The sequence below is a fragment of the Canis lupus genome, chromosome 20, assembly GCF_011100685.1.
Source record: "Canis lupus familiaris isolate Mischka breed German Shepherd chromosome 20, alternate assembly UU_Cfam_GSD_1.0, whole genome shotgun sequence".
In the NCBI taxonomy this organism is placed as follows: domain Eukaryota; kingdom Metazoa; phylum Chordata; class Mammalia; order Carnivora; family Canidae; genus Canis; species Canis lupus.
In genome coordinates this window covers 6570441-6597195 of record NC_049241.1, presented here as the reverse complement: position 1 = coordinate 6597195, position 26755 = coordinate 6570441, and the positions used below count along the sequence as shown (strand labels likewise).

The 26755-nt window shown below is 36.3% G+C and overlaps 1 protein-coding gene across 1 annotated transcript in view; it reads left to right on the top strand.

Moving 5' to 3' along the window:
- SYN2 (synapsin II) overlaps positions 1-26755 on the top strand; it is a 200781-nt gene that overhangs the window by 45776 nt on the left and 128250 nt on the right. The gene's annotated exons all lie outside the window — the stretch shown is intronic.

Here is a 26755-nt window from a genome sequence, read left to right as displayed (position 1 = left end):
GTACTGGAAAAAAAAAGAGGGGTACCCTCTGGTTCTATATACTGTAAATCCCTTGACTTCCCCTGGAGCTTTCCAGTGGTCAAGAACTTTCTCTTGGCAAAGGGATTTTATCTGTTTATTTCCCCATATTTTCTGTCTTCCACTGGTTAAAATTTGTCCTGTGAAGAATAAACCTCCTCCCCACCCTTCTTGTTTACATCATCAAATGTATGTTTGGCAATTTTGGGGGGAAGCAAGATTCTTCCTTCCATAGTATGATACTTCATCCGAATCTGGAAGTTGTGGGAGAAGCCAGAGACACCCTGAGTGGAACTCTTTGAGCCCACACAGAATCACTAGGGTGCCAGCTGAAGAAAAAGTGAGTAAAACCAAGAGAATCTGACAAGGAGCAAGAGATGTGTCTAATACAATCATCTACTAACAATATCTGAAAAATCTACCAATTCTCCCTCCTCCCATCTGCTCCCTGTCTGGGAATCTCTTCCCCCTCATCTCCCCAAAATCTGTTCTGTTGTAATTTGCCCTATTTGCTATCTAGGCCTATTGTATTCTGGGACTTTTTTTTTAAATGCTGTCCTGGGGAATAGGTACTATTTCATGGATCCCACTTCTTCCTTTTGGCTTTACTTTACTCTCATTCTTCAGAGGTATAATTTCCAGGAGTTTTTCAAGGAAGGGTGCCTAAGAGATTAATCTTCTGAGAAATTGTGTGTTCAAAACTGTTGTTATTCTCCTTATACATTTGGTTTATGGTTTAGTAGAATATAGAATTGTAGGTTGAAAATAATTTTTCTCTAAAATTTAGAAAATTACTGCTTCTTTCTTTTAGCATCTATTACTATTGAGAAGTTTAAGACTGATAGGTCAAGAAGGCAGAATTAAAAATTTAAAAGCTTTTGGAAGCCTGGGTGGCTCAATCAGTTAAACATTCAACTCTTGATTTCAACAAAAGTCATGATCTCAGGGTTGTGAGATCAAGCCCTGTGTCAGGCTCCACATTCAGTGCAGTCTACTTAAGATTCTCTTTTCCTCTCCCATCTGGCCCTCCCCCCACTCAAACACAGACTCTCAAATAAATAAATAAATGAAATCTAAAAAAATGCTTAATGCTTTATGCTTGACATTTTGGATATATAGATTTTTATATCTAACAACTTAAGAATACACCTTTCCTCAAATATACATGGAACATTTATAAAAAATTAATGTGAATGTGATGGATGCCTGGGTGGTTCAGTGTTGAGTGTCTGCCTTTGGCTAAGGGCGTGATCCTGGGGTCCTGGGATCAAGACCCACATCTTGCTTCTCCCTTTGCCTATGTCTCTGCATCTCTCTCTGTGTCTTTCATGAATAATTAAAATCTTTTAAAAAGTTAATATGAACAAGTAATAGAGAGTATATCAAATTTTAAAAATAGATATAAAAATGATCTTTGACTACAACACAATGAAATTAAAAGTTAATACAGAATGTTAAATTTTTAAAACTTTCTATGGTTTTGAAAAGGGGGTGTTTTGAAAAGACTTAAGGGGGTGCCTGGGTGTCAATTGCTCAAGCATTAGAGTCTTGATTTTGGCTCAGGTTATGATCTCAGGGTTGTGGGATCCAGCCCCCAGTTGGGCTCCATGCTTCAGGTGGAGTTTGCATGGGATTCTCTCCCCTCCCTTGTCCCTCTCCCTCTTGCCCCTTCCATGTCCCTCTCCTTCTTGCCTCCGTGCCCCGTGCTGTCATTCTCAAATAAATAAATAAAATCTATAAATAAATCTTAAAAAACCCACACAGACTAAGTAGTTAATGCAATTTTAAAATACCTAGAGCTGAATGATAATGAAAACATTACATAACACTGTTGAGGTATAAAACAGGAGTAGAGTCTAGAAGAAAATTTATCTTTTAAATTCATGTATTAGATGAGAAAGCCTTAAAACGAATGAGCTAAGTGTCCATTTTATGAAGATAGAAAATAAAGAGAATTAACTGAAAGGAAAATAGAAGTACATAAAAAATGGATTTCTGTGTACACAAAAAATACTTGCTAGTATTTTGTGATTACATAGACTGTGGGTCGATTTTGGGAGAAATTACATCTTTGCAATTGTGCATCTTCTAGTTCACAAACATGTATTCCACCATTTTTTATGCTTCTATAGCCTCTCAATTTCATTTTGTGATTTCTCAGTGTGGAAGTCTTTGACACATTTTGTTTTCTTTATCCCTGAATGCTTGATGGGTTGTGGATTTTTTTTTTGGATACTATTATAAATAGCAATACTCTTAAATTTTTCTTTCTATTTATTGGTTGCTGGGACATAGAAATAAATACTTTTTTGCATAAAAATGACAAAATTAGAGCATTACCATTTTGCAGCTCCTAGTGAACTAATATATCTAGGCATTGAACATCAGCAGCTGTTAACATCACAAAAAAGAAACAAGCAGAAATTATGCACTCCTGATAAAAGAACATAAAGGGATCTAATATGAGTCTGATCAAGCCTCTGGGTCCAGCTGCCAATTTGTAGGAAATACAAAGGGCTGAGGAATGTATTGATACTCCTTGTGGAAAATTCTGTGTATGTGCGACTGGCTCCAGGTTCTTCAACAGATGTAGCAAAAGAGAAAGAAATAGATGATGGAAGGAATCCTGTGACTTAAAAGGGATTTAGAAGACCCATACAGTTTTTTACTTTTTTATTTTTTTAATTTTTAAAAAAGATTTTATCTATCTATCTATCTATCTATCTATCTATCTAATCATCTATCTATTTATTTATGAGAGACACACAGAGAGAAGCAGAGACATAGGCAGAGGGGGAAGCAGGCTCCCTGCAGGGAGCCCAATATGGGACTCCATCCCAGACCCCCGGGATCACACCCTTAGCCAAAGGCAGATGCTCAACCACTGAACCACCCAGGCAGCCCCAGTTTTTTTTTTTTTTTTGATGGGCATCTCTATAATGTCTAAAACTGTACACTCAGGTGCAAACATAAGAAAGTGATTACTATAAAGTCAAGATAGAGGTTATTTTGTGGGGATGGGAGTAGGTTAAGGTTGTGATAGGGTACTGGGAGAGCTGCTGGGGTAGGCAAAATTCTTTTTCTTAATCTGGATGTTGGATACATAGGTGTTTGCCTGATAACAACTCATCAAACTCATTAAGCAATACATTTTTTGTATGGCTTTCTGTATGTTTTATTTTACAACATAAAGGTTTTCTTTTTTTAAGAAATGGAGACAACAAACATATTTATGGCATCCTTTTAAATATTTCTTTATTTTGTTTATTTGAGTGAGTGAGAGAGAGCACGCACAAGCCAGAAGGAGAGGGAGAAGCAGACTCCCTTCTGAGCAGGAAGCCTGATGTGGGGCTCAATGCGGGGTTTGATCCCAGGACCCTAGGATTATGACCTGAGCTAAAGGCAGACACTCAATTGACTGAGCCACCCAGGCACCCCTACAACATAAAGGTCAAAAACAATATCTCTTCTGTGGTCTGAAATAATGAACAAGATGATTAGTGGGTAGAGAGGTGGAAAGAAGGGAGCTATGCTTGGCACTGTGTTAGGGTGTTTCACAGATATTATCGTTATATTCAAAGCCATCCTTGTTTCATTGAAAGTCAGCCTTTGACACAAGTGTTTTAAAAAAGAAAACCCCCAAACTATCCTTGTTTACCAAGTCTCATAGAGATTAAATAAGTTGCTCATGGTAATGAGAGAGTATAAATTCAAGCCCAAACCTGATCTGGTTCCAAAGTAGAGTCCTTTTACTTTTCTCGTTAGACTGATGTTGGCAAGTAGAAATGTGGGTGGTATACTAATTTCTCTCTAAATTAAATGGCAATAATATCTATCCTCCAATTAGTCACCCTTCTGAAAAGTTGTGTGCTTTGTGTATGTTAAAAATTCTATGGAAACATGTATATTCTAACAGAAGATAATAGTTTTTAAGAAGATAATATCAGGAAGATACAGTGATACTTTTAAATCTGCTTTTTGGGGATTTGTTTCCTAATGAAACATGAACAAAGATATTTGAAATAAATTTCAAGTATAATCCATCAGCTGAGCAATACCAGAACAATTTTAAAAACATAGATTTTGGGGTAGCCCCAGTGGCCCAGCGGTTTAGCGCTGCCTTCAGCCCGGAGTGTGATCCTGGAGACCTGGGATTGAGTCCCACATTGGGCTCCCTGCGTGGAGCCTGCTTCTGCCTCTGCCTGTGTCTCTGCCCACCCCCTTCTCATTGTGTCTGTCGTGAATAAATAAATAAAATCTTTAAAAAATTCCAGTGTAGTTTACATATAGTGTTATATTAGTTTCAGGTGTACAATATAGCGATTCGCCAATTTTATTTTTTTATTCAACAATTTTATATATCACTTAGTGCTCATCATGATAAATGCACTCTTAATCCCTTTCACCTGTTTCACCCATCCCCCCACCCACCTCTCTCTCAGTAACCATTAGTTTGTTCGCTGTAGTTAAGTCTGTTTCTTGATTTGTCTTTTTTCTTCAATTTTTAAATTAAATTTCACATGAGTGAAATATGTCTCTCATATTTGTCTTTGTCTCATGTATTTATCTATCCATGAGTTATTTCACTTAGCCTTATGCCCTCTAGATCTATCCATGTTGTAAACAGTAAGATTTCATTCCTTTCATGGCTGAGTAATATTTAATTATAGACACATACACACCTCTTTAACCATTTGTCTACTGATGGACACTTGGGTTGCTTCCATAACTTAGCTATTGTAAATAATGCTACAGTAAATATAGGGGTGTATATATATTTTTGAATTAGTGTTTTCATATTCTTTGAGTAAATATCCAGTAGTGGAATTACTGGATCTTATGGGAATTCTATTTGTAATTTTTTGATGAATCTCCATGTTGTTTGTCACAGCAACTGCACCAGTTTGCAATTGAGTTTAAATTTCTTATCTATAGTATCTGTAAGGACATGTAGATATCAGTAGGCTATCTGGTGGTTGAGCTGATAGACCATTTGCATGTTTTTGAAATAATAGGTTTGTGTAAGTTGAAGATCTTGACAACATTAACTACATTTTCTTTCCAGCAAACTAAGGATCCCTTTAATGATAGTAAATGATTTCTAAATGATTCTCAGCTGCATTATCAAAGACATTAAATTAAGATATGCTCTTATGCTGTGTGTGTGTATATATATATATACACACACACTATATATATATATATATATATACACACACACACACACATACACACTAAAAAAGGAATCAAGACTTAGAATGTTTTTTCAGAATGAGTGTCAGTTATTACAGTCATTAACCTTTGTATGTTTGCGTGGTGTAAGATAACAGTAATTTACTTCTTTTCCTGACAAGCAATTGTTTCTTCTCTGTTAAATATGCCAGTGGCAGGAAATTCCTTTCTGGAGCAAACTGTTCCTTGCAATGATGGATAGCTTGCCTCTATTATTTTCTCTTATTCTAGTATCATCCCTTCTGATAACAATTAAGCTCTAGCATTTTGAAGTGGGCCCAGTGAGTAAGTCGAGATAAAAGCATCGGGGAAGGTAATACAGAGGCAGTGTTCAAACAGGGAAGGAGGCATGGGCAGAGAGAAATCCAGAAAGGAGCCTGGGTACTGAAAATCTATTTGATAATTTTGTTTTTCTGACCTAGTCCAAAGATTCTGTTCTAGTGTTGTAACAGTGAGAATCATTTCTAAAAAGAACACTCACTTTTATCATCCCCTCTCCCCTATCACATGCCATGTTCCAAGATTGCCTCCTCATTCCAGTTTTACACTAGTTTCAACTACTTTCTCATTTTATAAAACCATCTTGCAATGGGTCCCACATAAACATCAGCTGGAATGAGGGAGCCTTAGTATTTGGCCAAGAGCTGAATCCTAACACTGAGGCATAGCTAAATCTACCTGCCAGGTTATATGCATCCCATATAATATGTTGCTCAAGTGATTCCTCAAGAGGCAACTGATTAAACCATAAGGATGAAAATGCAAGTAGCAGGTATCAACTCTGATATGTAAAGAGCTTAGAAATTATTTCTTCCATTCTTACACAAAAAAACAGCTGAACAAAATGAAAATCAGTGATTTTTCTTGGAAGATTTTTCTTATTTCTTACTTAATAAGTAAGTTTTCTTATCAGCAAACTTAGATTGCTACCCTAGAATATGAGAAGACAGGTGAATCTAGAAAGTCACAGTTGAGATCTGCTTACCTGGAACAGAAGCTGCAGGAGTCACAAACTTGGTAGGAACACTTAATTGATAATTGATGACTTGCTAGAGGCTGAGTGTGAACTAGTTTGAGAATGAAAAACTCCTGGGGCCCCAATCTTAGAGAAGATTAAGGTTCTTCTTAGAGCAAAAAACCTACACTTTCCTGGGTTTTATTTATTTTTTTAAGATTTATTTATTTATTCATGAGAGGCAGAGACATAGGCAGAGGGCAAAGCAGGCTCCTGGCAGGGAGCCCGATGTGGGACTCCATCCCCAGAACTGGGATCATGTCCTGAGCCAAAGGCAGATGCTCAACCACTGAGCCACCCAGGCATCCCTTTCCTGGGTTTTATATCCAGGAACCCCACCAAGTTCTCACTGTGAAGAACCAAGAAAGATCTCATCTTGATTCTGGCAGGAAGAGAAGAGGAACCATTATAAAATATACCTACAGCCTTCATAATAAAGCTCTCTTCTCTGGGGCAAAAGACTACCAGAGCCTTATCCTACCTGGGGAAGGGACATTTCTTCAACTCTACCCCTCTCTAAATATCTCACTTAAGTGAGGAGAGAAGAAAGAAACTGAGAAAACACTTGTGAATAAAAACAAAAAAGACTTGTGAAGGTCACAGCCTAGAGAGACAGGCCCACTAAAAGATTGAGATTTAATCATAGATTATAGAATGCTTTCTCTATTTTACTACCAGACCAATAGAGCTCTGATAGAATAACTAGATTATAGCCAAAGGACCTATAAGACATACTCTATTTGAGGTGGAGTTCTCAGGGAAACCACAGCAACAGAAGAGACACAAACAGGGACACTAGAGGAATTTGAAGACTCTGGCATCTCCTGCTACAGCAAATATTATACATCTCTGCTTTTAGCCAGATTAACACAAAACTTCACATTAAGGGCCTATTTACCCTAGTTCTGATTCCTGATAAATTATGTCTGGCTTTCAAGAACAAATTATAAACCATGCTAAAAGAAATAAGAAAGCACAGTCTGAAGAGATAAAGCAAATATCAGAAACAGATTCATATGGCAAAAATTTTGGAATCATACAGGAAATTCGAAGTATTGATTAATATGTTAAAGACTATTTGGAAAAGTAGACAACATGAAGGAATAAATAACAGGAAGAGATGAAAACCAGAAGAATGAAAAATGTTAGAAGTGACTTCAGCATTATGGTGTTGTGAATAGTTCCTTTCTTTCTCTTTTATTTACAACTAATTGGATTGTTTATAGCCAAAACCCCCCATATACAGCATTTCAGGACAGCCAGGATATCCACCATTTGTACACTTGAAAGTGTGTGGATTGGACCTTGAAGGAGGCTGTGGAACAAGGGAAGTGGCAGTGGAGCTGGTGGCAGCAGAGCTTGTGGTAGCAGAGAAAGAAGTGGCAGGTCTAGCAGTAGAATAGCAGGATCTTTATGGCACAGGAGGTGGAAAGTGAAGGTGCTTTTAAAATATGATGTGCTCTCAATTTTAGTGATCAGTCAACTCTGGTAAGAGAAACTAAAAACTTGTGCTATAGCACCACCTTCTGGAAAGCAAAAGAAAGAATTACCAACCTGTTGAACTGTTAGACTAGAAATAAAGTCCTTCCTAAATAAGAAAGTTGTTTCCTGGGAAAGTTGGATGGCCACATGTAGAAAAATGAAACTGGACCATTTTATTACATTATACACAAAGATAAGCTCAAAATGGATGAAAGACCTAAATGTGAGACAGGAATCCATCAAAATCACAGAAGAAAACACAGGTAGTAACCTCTTTGACCTCGGCCACAGCAACTTCTTGCTAGACAATGTCTCCAAAAGCAAGGGAAACAAAAGCAAAAATGAACTATTGGGACTTTATCAAGATAAAAAGCTTCTGCACAGCAAAAGAGACAGTCAACAAAACTAAAAGGCAATCTACAGAATGAGAGAAGATATTTGCAAATGTCATATCAGATAAGGGGCTAGTATCCAAGATCTATAAAGAACTTACAAAGAAAAAAAGAACTTACAAAACTCAACACCTAAAAAACAGAATCCAGGCAAGAAATGGGCAGAAGACATGAACAGACATTTCTCCGAAGAAGACAAATGGCCAACAGACACATGAAAAAAATGCTCCACATCACTCTGCATCAGAGAAATACAAATCAAAACCACAATGAGATACCACGTTACACCGGTCAAAATGGTGAAAATTAACAAGACAGGAAACAACAAATGTTGGCAAGGATGCGGAGAAAGGGGAACCATTTCTCTTACACTGTTGTGGAAATGCAAGCTGGTACAGCCACTCTGGAAAACTTCATAAAGTTTCCTCAAGAAGTTAAAAATAGAGCTATCCTATGACCCATTGCACTACTAGGTATTTACCCCAAAGATACAAATGTAGTGATCTGAAGGGGCACCTGCACCCCAGTGTTTATAGCAGCAATGTCCACAATAGCCAAGCTGTGGAAAGAGCCAAGATGTACATCAACAGATGAATGGATAAAGAAGATGTGGTATACAATAGAATATTACTCAGCCATCAGAAAGGATGAATACCACCATTTGCTTTGGCGTGGATGGAACTGGAGGGTATTATGCTGAGTGAAATAAGTCAATCAGAGAAAGACAATTATGTGGTTTCACTTATATGTGGAATATAAGAAACAGCACAGAGGTTCATGGGGGAAGGGAGGGAAAACTGAATGAGAAGTCATCAGAGAGGGAGGAAAAACCATGAGAAGACTCTTAAGAAATAAAACAAGATCATAGCGGAAGGGAGAGAAAAATAAAACAAGACAAAATCAGAGAGGGAGACAAACCATAAGAGACTCTTAACTATGGGAAACAAACTGAGGGTTGCTAGGGGGGAGGTGGGTGGGAGATGGGGTAATTATTGGGTGATAGGCGTTAAGGAGGGCATGTGATGTGATGAGCACTGGGTGTTATGTGCAACTGATGAATTTGTGAACACTACATCTGAAACTAACGATGTGTACTATATATTGCGTAATTGAATTTAAATTAAAAAAAGGTGTTTGCCACTTCAAATGTGGCAGACGCTTCTCATGAACACCTTGAAAAGTCTTGGTAGTACAGTATCACAGAAAGAAAATGACAGTTTTCTAGCATTGAACTGAAAGATGTAAAATATAGTGATCTAACAGATAAAGAATTAAAAAGACCTATTATGAAGAAATTCAATAAGTTACAAGAAAAATTAGAAAGGCAGTGCTGTGATTTCAGGAATAAAATTGATGAACAGAAGGAGTACTTTACCAAAGAGAAGGAAATTCCAAAAAAAGAACGAAACAAATTCTGGAGCTGAGGAACTAAAACAATAACCTGAAAAATGTATTAGCATGAATTGGAAATAGAACAAATCAGATGAAAGAGAATTAGCAAGCTAAACAACAGGAATCTAGAAATGATTCAGGTAGAAGAAGAGTGAGAAGTAAGATTTTTAAAAAGTGAAGAAAGCCAATGAGAGCTATCAGACTCCATTGAAAAGCCAACATAAGACTAATGAGTATTCTAGAAGAAGAGAGGATGAAGGAGGCAGAGAATTTATTTAAAGAAATAATAGCTGAGAACTTTCCAAACCTGGGGAAGAAACTGGATATTCAAGTCCACAAAGCTAATAGAACACCTTTTTAAATCTCAATACAAAAATAGTGTCTTTAATACACATTATATTAAAACTGTTAAGTCTATGGTAAAGAATTTTAAAGGCAGGCAGGGGAAAAAAGACAGTAATCTGCAAAGGAATACCCATTAGGCTATTGGCAGATTTCTTGGCGGAAACTCTACAAGCCACCAGAGTGTGGAAGGACATATTTAAATTACCAAAAGATAAAAACTGCCAACCAAAAAGGCAATCTAGGGATTGGGAGAAGATATTTGCAAATGAAATCTGATAAGGGGTTAATATCCAAAATATATAAAGAACTTACATAACTCAATACCAAAAAAACACCACAAAAAACCCAAACAATCCAATTAAAAAGTGGGCAGAGACCTGAATAAACATTTCCAAAGAAGATACACAGTCATTAGACATGTGAAAAGATGCTCAGCATCACTACTCATCAGTGAAATGCAAACCAAAACCACAGTGAGATAATACATCACACCAGTCAGAATGGCTAGTATCAAAAAGACAAGAGATAACAAGTGTTGGTGAGGATGTGGAGAAATGAGAACCTTTGTACACTGTTAGTGGGAGTGTAAATTGGTCCACTAAGGAAAACAATATGAAAATTCTTCAGAAAATTAGAAATAGATCTACCATATGATGCTGCAATTTCACTTCTGGGTATACATTCAAAGGAAATGAAAACAGGATTTCAATAAGATATATGCACTCCCATGCTTATCACAACATTATTTATAATAGCCAGGATCTGGAAGTAATCTAAATATGCATAATTGGATGAATGGATAAAAAAAAGTATGGTGATATACACAATAGAATATTATTCAGCCATGAGAAAGGATATTCCTCTGTTTGCAACAACATGGATGGCCCTTGAGCATACTGTGCTAAGCAAGATAAGTTCAACAGAGAAAGACAAGTACTATATGATACCCCTATATTGGAATCTAAAGAAGTTGAATCTGTAAACAAAACAAAACACACACAGTAAAATGGTGGTTACCTCAGGATAGGGCCTGGGGGTAAGAATGATGATTCTTAAAGGTATAAACTTGTAACAAATAGGAAATGAGCCATAGAGATTTAATGCACAATATAATGAATTGAGACAATAATCTTGTGCTATTATGTACCATAGCTATCACTACATCTCAACTAAATTATATATATAAATGTATCAAAATAACATGCTGTATACCTTAAACTTCTACAATGTTACATGTCAGTATATTCAATTAAAAAAAAAGAAATGCCAGGAATAACACTATAACACAAATGCTTTTGTGGGTTACTCATTAGACTGAGCACAGCTAAGGGAAGTATCAGCATGCTTGAAGATATGGTAATAGAATTTTCTCAGAAATGCAAAGAGAAGAGTTAAAAAAGCAGAACAGGGATCCCTGGGTGGCGCAGCGGTTTGGCGCCTGCCTTTGGCCCAGGGCGCGATCCTGGAGACCCGGGATCGAATCCCACGTCGGGCTTCCGGTGCATGGAGCCTGCTTCTCCCTCTGCCTGTGTCTCTGCCTCTCTCTCTCTCTCACTGTGTGCCTATCATAAAATAATTAAAAAAAAAAAGGCAGAACAGAACATCCAAGAATTATGGGGCAATTTCAACAGATTTAACATATGTATAATTAGAATATCAGAAGGAGAAGAGGGAACAGAATAAATATTTGAATAATAATGATCAGAAATGGATGCTGAAAAAGCCTTTCACAAAATGCAACACCATTCATGTTAAATACTCCAGCAAACTAGGAAATAGAAGTGAATTTCCTCAACCAGATGAAGAACATCTTACCAAAAACCTATAATTAATATCATAGTTAATGATGAAAGACTGTATGCTTCCTCCTGAAAATTTGGAATAAGAGATACATGTCCTTTCTCACCATTCTTACTCAACACTGTACTGAATGACCTAGCTAGTACAATAAGACAAGAAAAGGAAAAAAAAAATGTATGTAGATTGAGAAAGAAGAGATAAAACTCTTTGTTCACAGATGACATGATTCTATGTCAAAAATTAAGAATCAACCAAAAAACTCTTGGAACTAATAAGTGTGTAGACCAAGGTTTCAGGATGCAAAGTTAATAAATACATAAAAGTTAATTGTTTTCCTATGTCCCAGCAATGAACAATTGGATTTTTTTTTGTTGGACAGTGAAACTGTTCCATGTGTTATTGTAGTTGTGAAAACATGACACTGCATTTGTCAAAGTCTTTGAAACTCAAAAGCTCAGAGCGAACCATAGTTTTTGGAAATTAAAAAAAAATCATATAGGAAGTTGAGTGATCCCAAGATGAATACAGACGGTAACAGAGTTACAAGATGTATGAAACAATCTGAAGTGAGTAAGGAGAAAAGGTACCTAATGTAGCTGTGACAATGAGTAGAGTTTTCAAGACTAAAGGCAAATGAAACTGTACATGAGCACTATACTCTAGTTGATAATCTTGTATCTCATGGGGGTATGGGTTAACAATATGATACTACTATATATGTAAACTGAAAATGAATGATTAAGTAAATGGTTGGTAAATAGTAGAAGCCAGGTTTTTCACTATTAGAGTGGAAGTTTATGGATAAGCATGGGAAGGAGGCTAGAAAAATCCATATAGTAATGGATTAGATTTGAAGACATCATTGTGAACTTCATGTTTAGCTTAATGTAGATATAGGTAGTTCTATATGGGAATGTTTATAGTTATTAAAAAAAAAAAACATTGGTGGGGATGTGTTAGAGGAGCACAGGAATCAATTGAAAGAGTTCCCAGTGGCTAAATGTAGAACAAATTGAGCAAAAATATAAATAGAGTTCTATTGAGTTATAACCCAAACTATGTAATAAATGTGCATGGGTTCATATTGATATAAATAAATGATTGAATAAATAAATGAGAAGAGAAAAAATTTCCTTATAATTACAAATAGTTTGTGTAGATTCTCTGTCATTGAGGATGTAGAGCATAACTGACTATAATGATGATGACTATAATAAAAATAACAAGCGGTAGAAAGGATGTGGAGAAATGGGAACCCTCATAAACTGCTGATGTGAGTATAAAATGGTGTATTTGGGAAAACATTTTGTCAGTTCCTCAAAAGGTTAAGCATGAGGTTACGATATGAGTCACCAATACCACTTCTAGGTACACCCAACAGAATTTAAAACATATGTTCCTACAAAAATTTGTACATAAATATTCATAGAAGCATTATTCATAATAGCTATAAAAGTGGAAATAATCCAAATGTCTAGCAAATGATGAATGAATAAACAAAATGTGGTTTACCCATACAGGGGAATGTTATTCAGTCATAAAATAGAATGCAGTACTGATACATGCTATCACATGGATGAACCTTGAAAACATGCTGAGTGAAAGAAGCCAGTCACAAAAGACCACATATGGCATGATTCTATTTACATGAAATGTCCACAATAGGCAAATCTGTAGAGACAGAAAGTAAATTACTGGTTGTCTGAGGATGAGAATGGAGCATTGTGGGTGATTGCTAATGGGCACGTGGTTTCTGTTTGGGGTATTAAAAATGTTCTACAACTGGATAGTTGATGGTGGTTGCACAAACTTCTGAGATATTAAAAGCCCCGGAACTGTACACTTTAAAGGGTGAATTTTATGGTATGTGAATTATATCTCAATAAAATAAAAAAGAACTAGGGAAATCTGAACAAAGTATGTACTTTAGTTAATAATGAATAAGTGGCTCATTAATTATAACAAATGTACCTTACTAATGTAAGATGTTAATAGGGGAAGCTTGGTTTGGGGTTTGTGGGAACTCTCTATATCATTGTCTCAATTTTTCTGTAAATCTAAAGCTGTTCTAAAAAGTAAAGTTAGTTTTAAAAAATGAAAACAGCTGTTTTAACATCAGAAGAGAAAAGAAACAAAATCTCACATATGAAAACAGAAGGATAGTTAGAGCTATTTGTTTTATAAAAAAAAAGATTCAAAGGGAGAAAATCTCTAATCAAATTGCAGAGCATGAATTGAGTATGTTCACCAAAATTCTTGGAGGCATTGGTAGAAAATATGACTGACTCCTATGCAAATATATCATATTTACAGAACTACCAAGTTTTTCAGTCCAAATGATTCCCTCTCTCTTCCCCAACACAATTTGCATATTGATATCAGAATGTTTGTAGTGTGCAAGATATGGAAATAAGTATGCTGGAGTCTTAACATCGCAGGGGTGGTATGGTAGTTACATTCAGAATATAGAGTATTACATTCTGTTCAAGAACTTCTTCACAGGCTTTATTAAATTCTATTTCACATCTTCCTAGCAGAGAAAGGACAGACACAGGTTTTTTTAATATATTTTTTTAAAGTAGCCTCCACACCCAACATGGGGCTAGAACTCAGTACCTCGAGATCAAGAGTTGCATGCATGCATGACTGAGCTAGCCAGGCACCCCACAGATGCAGATTTTATTAAGGGAAACAGAAAAGAACAAGTCTGTGTGAGAGTTTTAACATAAGTCATTCAGTTACGATAAAAAGGGAAAGTTATTCCTCTTATTGTTTCAACTTTGTCTGATTTTCTCCTGTGAAATTCTTTCTATCCTCCAAGGCCATTTCTTCTATGAAATCTGTTTCTCTCTAGTCCATATTATATCCCTTTATTGAATTGCTGTAACTATAATTGGTATCACTACTTTTTACTTTTTATTTTTTTAAGGATTTATTTATTTATTTTAGAGAAAATCTTCATGCAGTCTCCACACTGAGGGCGGAAAAAACTTTGTTTTTTAAATAAGAGTCTGTTAGAAATTACATTTATTGATTATTTAGGTTACCAACATATCATCTGTATGATATGTTTGCTTTTTGGGAAGAACCAATGGGAGAAACTCCTTTAAGTTCTTATTATGAAGCATTAGTTATGCCTCCCAAATAACTGGTTAGTTTTCATTTAATGATGCTACAATTCTGATTGGTTTTTCCTTGTTGCTTTGTTATACAGAAACTGGGTGCCAGATTTATTGTCCATAACTAGCAATTGTATATAGGAACTTATGGGATATTATTGTACTGTTCTTAGTCCTAGCTTCACCATGGTCTACTGCTGCTATATGCCTTGTTTTCACACCATTTATAATTTATTTTTATTTTTTGTCGTGTGTGTTGGGAAGCACTCATATCCTTTGTGAAAGGATTTAAACATTAAGATTACTCATGGGTATGTGGTTATAGCTGTTATGATAAGAACAATAAGTAGAGACTTGGGCTCTCATATGAGCTGGGTCCCTAATTAGTCATTTGCTTTTCCTAGCCTCAATTTCTCCACTTGCAAAATGAAGGAATGATGTAATTTCTAAGGCTATTTTCTGATGTAAGTATGTGTGTCAGTCTCATCCCACTAACTATGTCAATGTTCTGTGACAGCAGAAATGGTTTCTCTCTTACAGAGTATCTTACATGGGGCTGAATACCTATTAGGATCTTAATAAATTTTTTTTTGAATGGAACATTTTTCTAGGCACTTTTTCCTATATGTGGAGTCATTGTTATTGGTATTTTCAAGTTGAAATAAAACATTTTTACTAAGATATGGGAAGGTATTTTTATTTCACACACTCTCAGAGATGCAGACTTTTCTATGCTGCAGGCACTATTAACTATTTGCACATATTCTAGGGCTTTCTGTAGGGCCTTGCAAATGAGTAGCTATACTTATGCCAAAAGCATTGCTATTTTGTTTGGCCCCATTTATCAACTCAGTTACTACAAACCTCTGTAGTGTACATTGATGTAGTAATATAGGATTGTCAGGCATTCAGGGAGGAGATAGCAAATGTGTATCATTGATGCATTATCATTGATGAAAGCAGAGTATGAGGAAATTTAAGAGAATTGAACTTGGAGTTCCAAGTTTTGCTTTTGGCTCTGCCTCTGATTTTTATTTTTACTTTATTTTAAAATTTTAATTCTAGTATAATTAACATACAGTGTCATACTAGTTTCAGGTGTATAATATGATTCAACAATTATTTACATTACTCAGTGCTCATCATGGGAATATGATGTGTACCTCTTATATTTTTACTTTTGAAACAATAAAAGTTGTTGGCTTTTAAAAAATCTGTTCCCAATATTATTGATCCCAAATCATTTACATGTAATTTCTGATCTTTAAATCTTAGGAAAATAACATGTCTCTTAGAGTTTTAGATTCTTCATCTTCACATTGAGGAGCTGAACAAAATCATTGCTGGAATCCCTTCTAGAGCTAACATTTGAGGGTTTATATGGCTTAAATATTAGATCGAAGATGATAGATTTTGCTTGGAGCTCTTAATGTTTTATAAAAGTATCAAGAATCATAACTAGATTCATAGCTTGAACCCCAAGCACTAAGAGAATCAATATTTTCTCCTAGATAATACCTCCTCAATGATTGCCTCTTAGCCCGTTAAGCAGTATTACCTCCAAAAATGATTTCGCTTCAGGGTCCTTTACAGGTCTATTATAACAGCAAGGTTTAAGTGAAGTCACACAAATCCAACCTAAGAATTTGATTGCATTGGTGCTGATGGTGTTCGGAAAACTGTCAAAGATTTAGTGGGTATCTACCCAACACTTTAGGAAGATTTATGCTGCTCAAAATGAAGCCTCATTGAACTGATGGAGGGGGCATTCCAAGTAGCATCAATTTCTCCCTCTGTCCTGAATCTTTCCCATTAACGTATCATAAGCTCTGGCTCATTTAGCTTTAACAAAAAAATGAAAAAAAAAAAAAAAAAGAGAGAGAAAAAGAAAAGTTCCTTGACACTCATACTCCCAATTTCCTTCTTCCTTTCCTGAAAAAAACTTCTCAACTCAATCTGTCTCTATGTCTTCACTTCTCAAGCTTTCTTTAAATTTTTAAAGTGTGGATGAACTCAATTGTAATAAATTTTTTGGTATGAACTTGATATCTCTTTTTATGGAAACATTTAAAGTTCCACTTCATGTCTGAAAATATTTTCATACTACTCTTGCACTTAATTGATAATTTGCTGGCTTTAGAATTTCAGGTTAGAAGATATTTTCCCATAAGAATATTGAAGGCATTGCTCAGTTATCTTCTGGATTCCAGTATTGTTCCTGGGAAGTTCAAAGTCACTTTGATTTCCTGATCTTTTGTCTGTGATCTATTCCCAACCCTTTTCCCTGAAAGCTTTTAGAATTTTCTCTTTGACTTGCTCTTCTGAAATTTATAATGATGAGCCTTGGTGAGAATCTATTTATGCTAAGATCTATGGAGACATTTGTTTCATTCTGGAAAACAAGTCCAATTCTGGGACACTTTCTTAAAATTTTTCATTGTTGGTTTTCAACCCATATTTGTCTGGCCTGCCTTTCTAGAACTACTATTATTTGGATGTTGAAACTTCTGAATGAATCAGGTAATTTTAATTTTTTTGTCTTCTGTTTTCCATGTCTGAGTTTTTTCTGTATTTTTAGGAAAATTTCCTCAACTTTTCTCCCAACATTACTATTGAGTTTCTTTCAGTGATATTTTTTTCAAGAAATATTCTTATTTAAAGTGTACACTTTAATGATTTCTATTATATCCAAGAGTTGTGTAATCATCACAATTGTTGATTTTAAAACATTTTCTTTACTTTAAAAAGAAACTACCCATTAGCAGTCATACTCCAAGAAAATGCCACGTTGTTTTCCCGAGTTGATGGACATCTGTGTTTTTGGCTATTATGAACAATGCTGCTATGAACATTTATGTATAAATTTTTGTGTGATATATTTTTCATTTCTCTAGGTCATTTCCTAGTAGCAGAATTGCTTGGTCAAATGGCAACTCTGTGTTTAACTATTTGGGGAATTGCCAAAGTGTTTCCCAAAGCAATTACACTATTTTATATTAGCTGTGTATGAAGGTTTTGATTTCTCCACTACCTCACCAGCACTTGTTCTTTTCTGTCTTTTTTATTGTAGTCATCTTGGTAAGAATTGGTATCTCATTGTGTTTTTTTTTTCTCATTGTGGTTTTGATTTGCATTTTCTTGATGCTTAATGATATTGAACATCTTTTTGTGTGATATTGACTATATATTTTCTTTGGAGAAATATCTACTCAGGTCCTTTGATCATTTTCTAGCTGGCTTATTTGTCTTTTTATTATTGAGTTGTAAGAATTCTTTATTGTAGATACTAGACCCTTATCAAGTATATAATTTGCAAAAACTTTCTCCTCTGTTGGTTGTCTTTTTCACTTTATTGATAGTGTCTTTTGAAGCACAAAGTTTTTAATTTTAATGAGCTTCAATTTATTTTTCCTTTTGTTGTTTGTGGTTTTAAGGTCATATCTAAGAAATCATTGTCTAATTCAAGGTTACAAGATTTATGGTTGTCTTATTAAGAGTTCTGTAGATTTTGCTTTTAGATTTAGTCCTTTTATGCATTTTGAGCTAATTTCTGCATATGATATGAAATAATACAAATTCATTTTTTTACACATAGATATACAATGTCCCACCACCATTTGTTAAAAATACTTTTCTTTATTGACTCATCTTTGTACCCTTGTCAAAAATCAGTTCATAAATGTGAGGGTTTATTTCTGGGCTTCTATCATGTCATATGCAAATAGTGAAAGTTTGACTTCTTCCTTGATGATTTGGATGCCTTTTATTTCTTTTTGGTCTCTGATCGCTGTGGCTAGGACTTCCAGGACTATGTTAAATAATAGTGGTGAGCGTGGATATCTCCATCTTGTTCCTGACCATAGAGGACTAGTTCTCATTTTTCCCCGTTGAGAATGATATTAGCTGTGAGTTTTTTTTAATTATAAATTTTTATTTATTTATGATAGTCTCACAGAGAGAGAGAGAGGCAGAGACACAGGCAGAGGGAGAAGCAGGCTCCATGCACTGGGAGCCCGACGTGGGATTCGATCCTGGGTCTCCAGGCGCCAAACTGCTGCGCCACCCAGGGATCCCTAGCTGTGAGTTTTCGTAAATGATCTTTATTATGTTAAAGTGTGTTCCCTCTAGCTCTACTTTGTTGAGGGTTTTTTTTATCATGAATGGGTGTTGTACTTTGTCACATGCTTTTTCTGCATCTATAGAAAGGAGCATACAGTTCTTATCCTGAAAACTATAAAATGCTGATAAATGAAATTGAAGATGATACAAAGAAATAGAAAAACATTCTATGCTCATGGATGGGAAGAACAAATATTGTTAAAATGTCTATACTACCCAAAGAAATCTATACATTTAACGCAATCCCTATCAAAATACCAACAAGCATTTTTTGCAGAGCTAAAACAAATGGTCCTAAAATTTGTATGGTACCACAAAGGACCTGAATAAACAAACCAATCTTGAAAAAGAAAAGCAAAGCTGGAGGCCTCATAATTCCAGACTTCAAGTTCTATTACAAGACTGTAGTGATCAAGACAGTGGGGAACTGGCACAAAACCAGACACCTAGATCAACGGAACAGAAAAGAAAACCCACAAATTGATCCGGAACTAAATGGTCAATTAATCTTCAACAAAGCAGTAAAGAGTATCCAATGGAAAAAAGACAGTCTCTCCAACAAATGCTGTTGGGAAAACTGGACGGCAACATGCAAAAGGATAAAATTGGACCGCTTTCTTACACCATATACAAAAATAAATTCAAAATGAATGAAAGACCTAAGTGTGAGTCAGATCCATCAAAATCCTAGAGGAGAACACAGGCAGTAATCTCTTTGACCGGCTATAGTGACTTCTTACTAGATCTGTCTCCTGAGGCAAGGGAAATAAAAGCAAAATGAACTATGGGACTTCATCAAGATAAAAAACTTCTGTACAGCAAAGGAAACAATCAACAAAAGTACAAGGCAGCCTACAGAATGGGAGAAGATATATGTGAATGGCATATCTGATAAAGGGCTAGTATCCAAAATCTATAAAGAACTTATCAAACTCAACACCCGGAAAACAAATGATCCAGTTAAGAAATGGGCAGAAGACATGAATAGACATTTTTCCAAAGAAGACATACAGATGCTCAATATTACTCCTAATTAGGGAAATACAAATCCAAACTACAATGAGATATCACTTTACACTACTCAGAATAGTTAAAAATAACAATACAAGAAACAACAGCTGTTGGTGAGGATATGGAGAAAGAGGAACCCTCTTACACTGTTGATGGGAATGCAAACTGGAGCAGCCACTCTGGAGAACAGTATAGAGGTTCCTCAAAAAGTTAAAAATGGAACTACTCCTCCACTCCCCCAAAAAGAACTACCCTATGCTCCAGCAATGGCACTACTAGGTTTTTACCTAAAGAATACAAAAATACTAATTGGAAGGGATAAATACACCTTGATGTTTATAACAGCACCATCTACAATAGCTAAATTATGGAAAGATCCCAAATGTCCCTTGACTGATGAATGGATAAAGAATATGGGGTATATGTGTATGTATGTATACATTACACATACACACAATGGAATGTTACTCAGCCATAAAAAAGAATGAAATCTTGCCAAAATAATTTATAAAGAAAAGCATATGTGATGCCTGTGGTTTTTGCAACACTAGGTCACATGTGAGAATTTTTGTTTTGTTTTGTTAAAGATTTATTTATGATAGAGAGAGAGACACATACACACACACACACACACACACACACACAGGAGGAGGGAGAATCAGGCTCCATGCTGGGAGCCCGAAGTGGGACTTGATACCGGGATTCCAGGATCATGCCCTGGGCCAAAGGCAGGCACTAAACTGCTGAGCCACCCAGGGATCCCGCATGTGAGAATTTTGAAACAATGAGTTAGTTACTGTGTAAAGAGCACATAGTAATAATAGGCAATGCTCCTTGAGTAGTTGCTGTCAGGCACTGTTCTAAACACTTTATTTGTTTTTAGAGCAGAAATCATCACAAAAATTTTTTGAAAACCAATAGGTATTTTTCATTAACAGGTAAGTAGAAGAAAAGCAATCATGAAAAGTATAGCAATGCTGATAATAGAGTGTGTGATTTGTTTCCAATTTTATTCTAAACACTTTAGAACATGTATTAATTAATCTTCAAAACAATCTTGTGAGGTAGGTACTATTATTCCCATTTTATAAATGAGGATACTGGGGAACAATCTCAAGTCACAGCTAGTTACTTGTAGAGCCAGGACTAGAACGCATATCTGACTCACTCCAGAGTTTGTGCTTTTCTCATTATGCTATGCTTCCTTTAGAGACAGTAAAAAGCAGGCTAGTAAGGAGGCTAATGGAGTAATGCTGGTGTGAGGTGATAAGTGCCTGGACTAAGTGCATTTATGTTATAATAGTTCTTGGGTTTTCTCAGTACTGATTTCATATAGTTTCCTTATCCCCATGAGCCATGAAAACGTTAGGCAAAAGCCAGTGTTATGGCATGTAAAATATATTTCCCAGGTTGCTTTTTAACTTAGAAGTAATTTTTTTTATTAGACTATATGAGCCAATTTATTATGGTAACCTGATCACCATGGGAAATGAGAATGAAGAAAAAAATTTCAAGGGTATAATGCTAATAACAGTTACTTTTTAAAGATTGTTTGAGAGAGAGAAAGCAGAGCAAGTGAGAACATGAGTTGGGGGGAAGGGGCAGAAGGAGAGAGAGAAGCCAGCTCCCCGCTGAGCAGGGATTCCCAATGTGGGACTCTATCCCAGGATCCTGGGATCATGACCTGAGCCAAAGGCAGATGCTTAAGCAACGGAGTCACCTAGGTGCCCCATAGTTACTTTTTAAATCAGTTACTGCCAGATGCCAGACACTGTGCCAAGTGTTTTACCTGTCTTAATTAACCTTAATTAATTAATGCCATGGCTAGAAAAGGTTAAGTACTTGTCTAATTTCATATGGCTTCTTAGTAGTAGGTTTTTTTGTTTTGTTTTGTTTTTTTGTTTGTTTTTTTTAAGAGAGAAAGAGATGAGAGTGAGGAGCAGGAGAGGGAGAAAGAGATTCTTAAGCAAGCTCCACACCCAACATGGAGCCTGATGCAGGGCTTGATCTTACAACCCTGAGATCATGAGCTGTGCCCAAATCAAGAGTTGGATGCTTAACCAACTGAGCCACCTACACACCCCAGTAGAATGGTTTTGAACAAACATTTATATCATTGCAAGCTCTTGAACTTCCCATTCCAAGGCTGTGGAAATGAACTGAGTTTACCCTTATAGTTTACTGATGTTAAGATTACAACACGTCAGATGCCTCTGTAGCGACAGATGGTTTGGAGGAACAAAATTGATCAAAATTAACTTTGACCTGGGAAATTGTGTAGTTTTGAACAGATGTTAAGACAGAGGAAGAAAGGGTATTGAGGGAAGTAGCTGCTAACCAATGAATTAGAATTTGACAAAGGGAGAGGTGTTGCAAAGAGGTATGGTTTCCTCTCTGACTTTATTTCTGATTAACTTTACAGCTCACTGCAGGATTGCAAACAAGGGACAATCTTACCAGTGTCGCCTCCATAATTTGTTCTCTACAACTAGTTAGTTTAGTAGGTTAGATTAAGCCATGAGCTTCATGTCAGTGAGTCCGCTGAAATGAATTCACTCTAAGGAAAACTCCTGTAAGAGTAATCCTGGCCACAGATTTCAATTAAATTTTGCGTAAAATATTTTAGGGTATTTGCTGTCTCAATTGTGGTGAAAGAAAAATCTTCAACTATAAGAATTTGAAGACTGATAATTTAGAGGAAAGATAATTGTTAAGTAGTATGTAGAAAGTAAATATTTCAATGTATTTTCACTGATGAGAGGATTTATTACATCTGGATTTTAGAAGCAGAGCAACAACAAAGTTAGAGAGCAAACAACAAAGTTTAGGCAAAGGTTAATCTGCACTGTTAGCCTAGTAGTGCTTGACATATAAATACTTGATAAAAGCTCATTGAATAAGCAAGTAAAAAGCTGCCTTTTATTTATGCACACAAGTTGTCTTTTTTAATACAATGTTGTATGTCCATAATATCAAATCCCAAAAAGAGCTACTTGAAAATGGAATATGTGTTATTACTTTCTGCTAGTTTCTGAGGGAGTGAGCTATTCTTCTAGGTATTTTGTGTTTCTGCAATAAAAAGGTAGCTGAAAGATGATTTACTTTTTCTGGCATTCCTTAGCTTACTGCATATTATTGTGTTGTTCATTTCAGATATTTGGACCTTTAGTTTCTTCCTTTCATTTACTTTTTAGTTGTTGCCATTGCTACCAATGCAAATTGCAAATGTTCTAAAAGAACATTTGAGAAGGCAATTTATATCATGATCAGCACTTTGTAGTAGATCCAAAGAATATGTTCTGTATGTTTCTGGGGTTGGAAAAAGTTCTGTAATTGGATTGATGATTTCTTTTTTTTTTTTTAATAATAAATTTATTTTTTATTGGTGTTCAATTTGCCAACATACAGAATAACACCCAGTGCTCATCCCATCAAGTGCCCCCCTCAGTGCCCATCACCCATTCACCCCCACCCCCCGCCCTCCTCCCCTTCCACCACCCCTAGTTCATTTCCCAGAGTTAGGAGTCTTCATGTTCTGTCTCCCTTTCTGATATTTCCCACACATTTCTTCTCCCTTCCCTTATATTCCCTTTCACTATTATTTATATTCCCCAAATGAATGAGAACATATAATGTTTGTCCTTCTCCGATTGACTTATTTCACTCAGCATAATATCCTCCAGTTCCATCCACGTTGAAGCAAATGGTGGGTATTTGTCATTTCTAATGGCTGAGTAATATTCCATTGTATACATAAACCACATCTTCTTTATCCATTCATTTTTCAGTGGACACCGAGGCTCCTTCCACAGTTTGGCTATTGTGGACATTGCTGCTATAAACATCGGGGTGCAGGTGTCCTGGCGTTTCATTGCATCTGCATCTTTGGAGTAAATCCCCAGCAATGCAATTGCTGGGTTGTAGGGCAAGTCTATCTTTAACTCTTTGAGGAACCTCCACACAGTTTTCCAGAATGGTTGCACCATTTCACATTCCCACGAATAGTGTAAGAGGGTTCCCTTTTCTCCGCATCCTCTCCAACATTTGTGGTTTCCTGCCTTGTTAAGGATTGATGATTTCTGACAGTGTTTGAAAAATGGAAAAAAAAAAAAAGAAAAATAGAGAATCAGAATCTCAGAAGTATTTTTCTCAATAACCATCTAATCTACTCTTCTGCCATCATATATGTCCCCTCCCAGACCAATCTCTAGCTTTTACTTATGTTCAAACTGCTTGCCTAAGTGGATTGGTTTGTAATCTTCCCCCCCCCCTCCTATATGCCACCCTTTCTTCAAGGCCCAAGTATTATTTCCTCTAGTGAGCTTTCCTAAAACTCACATTGTTCTTGTATGGTTATCAGTTTGTCATTAATTTTAGCATTTGTTCTAAGGTGTAGAACTGAAGGGCCAAGGGGCAGAAACTAAGAAAGACAGAATAAGACTCAGTATCTGTCAAAACACTGTGTCAGAGAGTCCCCAAGATGATCCTAGATTGGATGATTTGCTCACTAGGAGTACTCTCAGAACTCAGCTTATAGTCATTCACAGGTATGATTTGTTACAGAGAAAGCAAAATCAGCTAAGACAAAAGATCCTGTGGTGACATCTGGAGGAAACAGGTGCAGCTTCCTTGGTGGAGTCACACAGGATGTATTTAATTCCTGCAGCATTAAGTATTATGACAAGTGTGAAATGTTGTCTACCAGGGAAGCTTTATTAGACACTCAGTGCCCAAAGTTTTTACTAGGGGTTGGTCACATAGGCACCCTCTACTTACCATATGCCATCCAGACCCCTAGAAAGAAAGCAGATAGTCATCATAAACCACATTGTTTATATAAATAGTTTAGGCACAGTGACCATTCTTATGAACTTTGACAATGGTGGTACCCTCCTGAAATCTAAGTTCCTAGGTACTAGCCAGCCTTGCAAGCAGGACCTTCTAAAAAGAGCATTCTCAAGCCTGGTATGTTGACTTTTTATGGTATTAGGGAGACCTTTCTAAAGTGCAGACAGAAAGTGAAATAGGCTAACATTAGCAAGTAAATATTACCTTGTTAGTAAAAGGCATTGACAAATAAGTTGGATAAAAGTTGTATGAAAGGGACACCTGAGTGGCTTATTCACTTAATCATCTGAGTCTTTTTTTTATACATATATATATTTTTTGTATTTTTTTATTAGAATTCAATTTGGCAACATATAATATGCAGTGCTTATCCCATCAAGTACCCCTCTCAGTGCCCATCACCCAGTAACCCCACCCCCCTGCCCACCTCCCTTTCCACTACCCCTTGTTTGTTTCCCAGAGTTAGGAATCTCTCATGTTCTGTCACCCTCTGTTGAGTTTTCCCACTCATTTTCTCTCCTTTCCCCTATAATCCTGTTCACTGTTTTTTATATTCCACATATGAGTGAAACCATATATGTTTGTCTTTCTCCGATTGACTTGCTTCACTCAGCATAATACCCTCCAGTTCCATCCACATCGAAAAATGGTGGGTATTCGTCTCTTCTGATAGCTGAGTAATATTCCATTGTGTGTGTGTGTGTGTGTGTGTGTGTGTGTGTGTGTATTCTTTATCCATTCATCTTTCAATGGACACCGAGGCTCCTTCCACAGTTTGGCTACTGTGGACATTGCTGCTATAAACATTGGGGTGCAGGTGTCCTGGCTTTCACTGCATCTGTATCTTTGGGGTAAATCCCCAGTAGTGCAATTGCTGGGTCTTAGGGTCACTCTATTTTTAACTCTTTGAGGAACCTCCACACAGTTTTCCAGAGTGGCTGTACCAGTTCACATTCCCACCAGCAGTGCAAGAGGATTCATCTCCTTTCTCTACATCCTATCCAACATTTGTTGTTTCCCATCTTGTTCGTTTTCACCATTCTCACTCGTGTGAGGTGGTATCTCATTGTGGTTTTGATTTGTATTTCCTTGATGGCAAGTGTTGCAGAGCATTTTCTCATGTGCTTGTTAGCCATGTGTAGGTCTTCTTTGGAGAAATTTCTGTTCATGTCTTTTGCCCATTTCATGATTGGATTGTTTGTTTCGTGGGTGTTGAGTTTAATAAGTTCTTTATAGATCTTAGATACTAGCCCTTTATCTGATATGTCATTTGCAAACATCTTCTCCCATTTTGTAGGTTGTCTTTTAGTTTTGTTGGCTGTTTCTTTTGCTGTGCAGAAGCTTTTTATCTTGTGGTATTGGCACAAAAACAGACACATAGATCAATGGAACAGGAATAGAGAACGCAAAAATGGGCCCTCAACTCTATGGTCAACTAATATTCGACAAAGTGGGAAAGACTATCCACTGGAAAAAGGACAGCCTATTCAATAAATGATGTTGGGAAAATTGGACAGCCAAGTGCAGAAGAATGAAGCTAGACCATTCTCTTACACTGTACACAAAGATAAAATGGATGAAAGATCTAAATATGAGAAAGAATCCATCAAAATCCTAGAGGAGAACACAGGCAATACCCTTTTTGAACTTGGCCATAACAAATTCTTGTAAGACTCATCTATGAAGGCAAGGGAAACAAAAGCAAAAATGAACTATTGGGACTTAACTAAGCATCTGACGCTTGATTTTGGTTCAGGTCATGATCTCCAGATCATGGAATTGAGCCCCAAGTTGAGCCCCAAGTTTTCATGCTCAGTGTGGAGTCTGATTGAGATTTTCTCTCTTCCTCTCCCTCTGCCCCTCCCCCTGTGCTTGCTCGCTCTCGCACGTGCTCTCAAATAAATAGATAAAATCTTTTTAAAAACACTTGTATGAAAAAAAAAAAACTTGTATGAAAAGTTAGAAAAAAAAGTTTTAGAGGA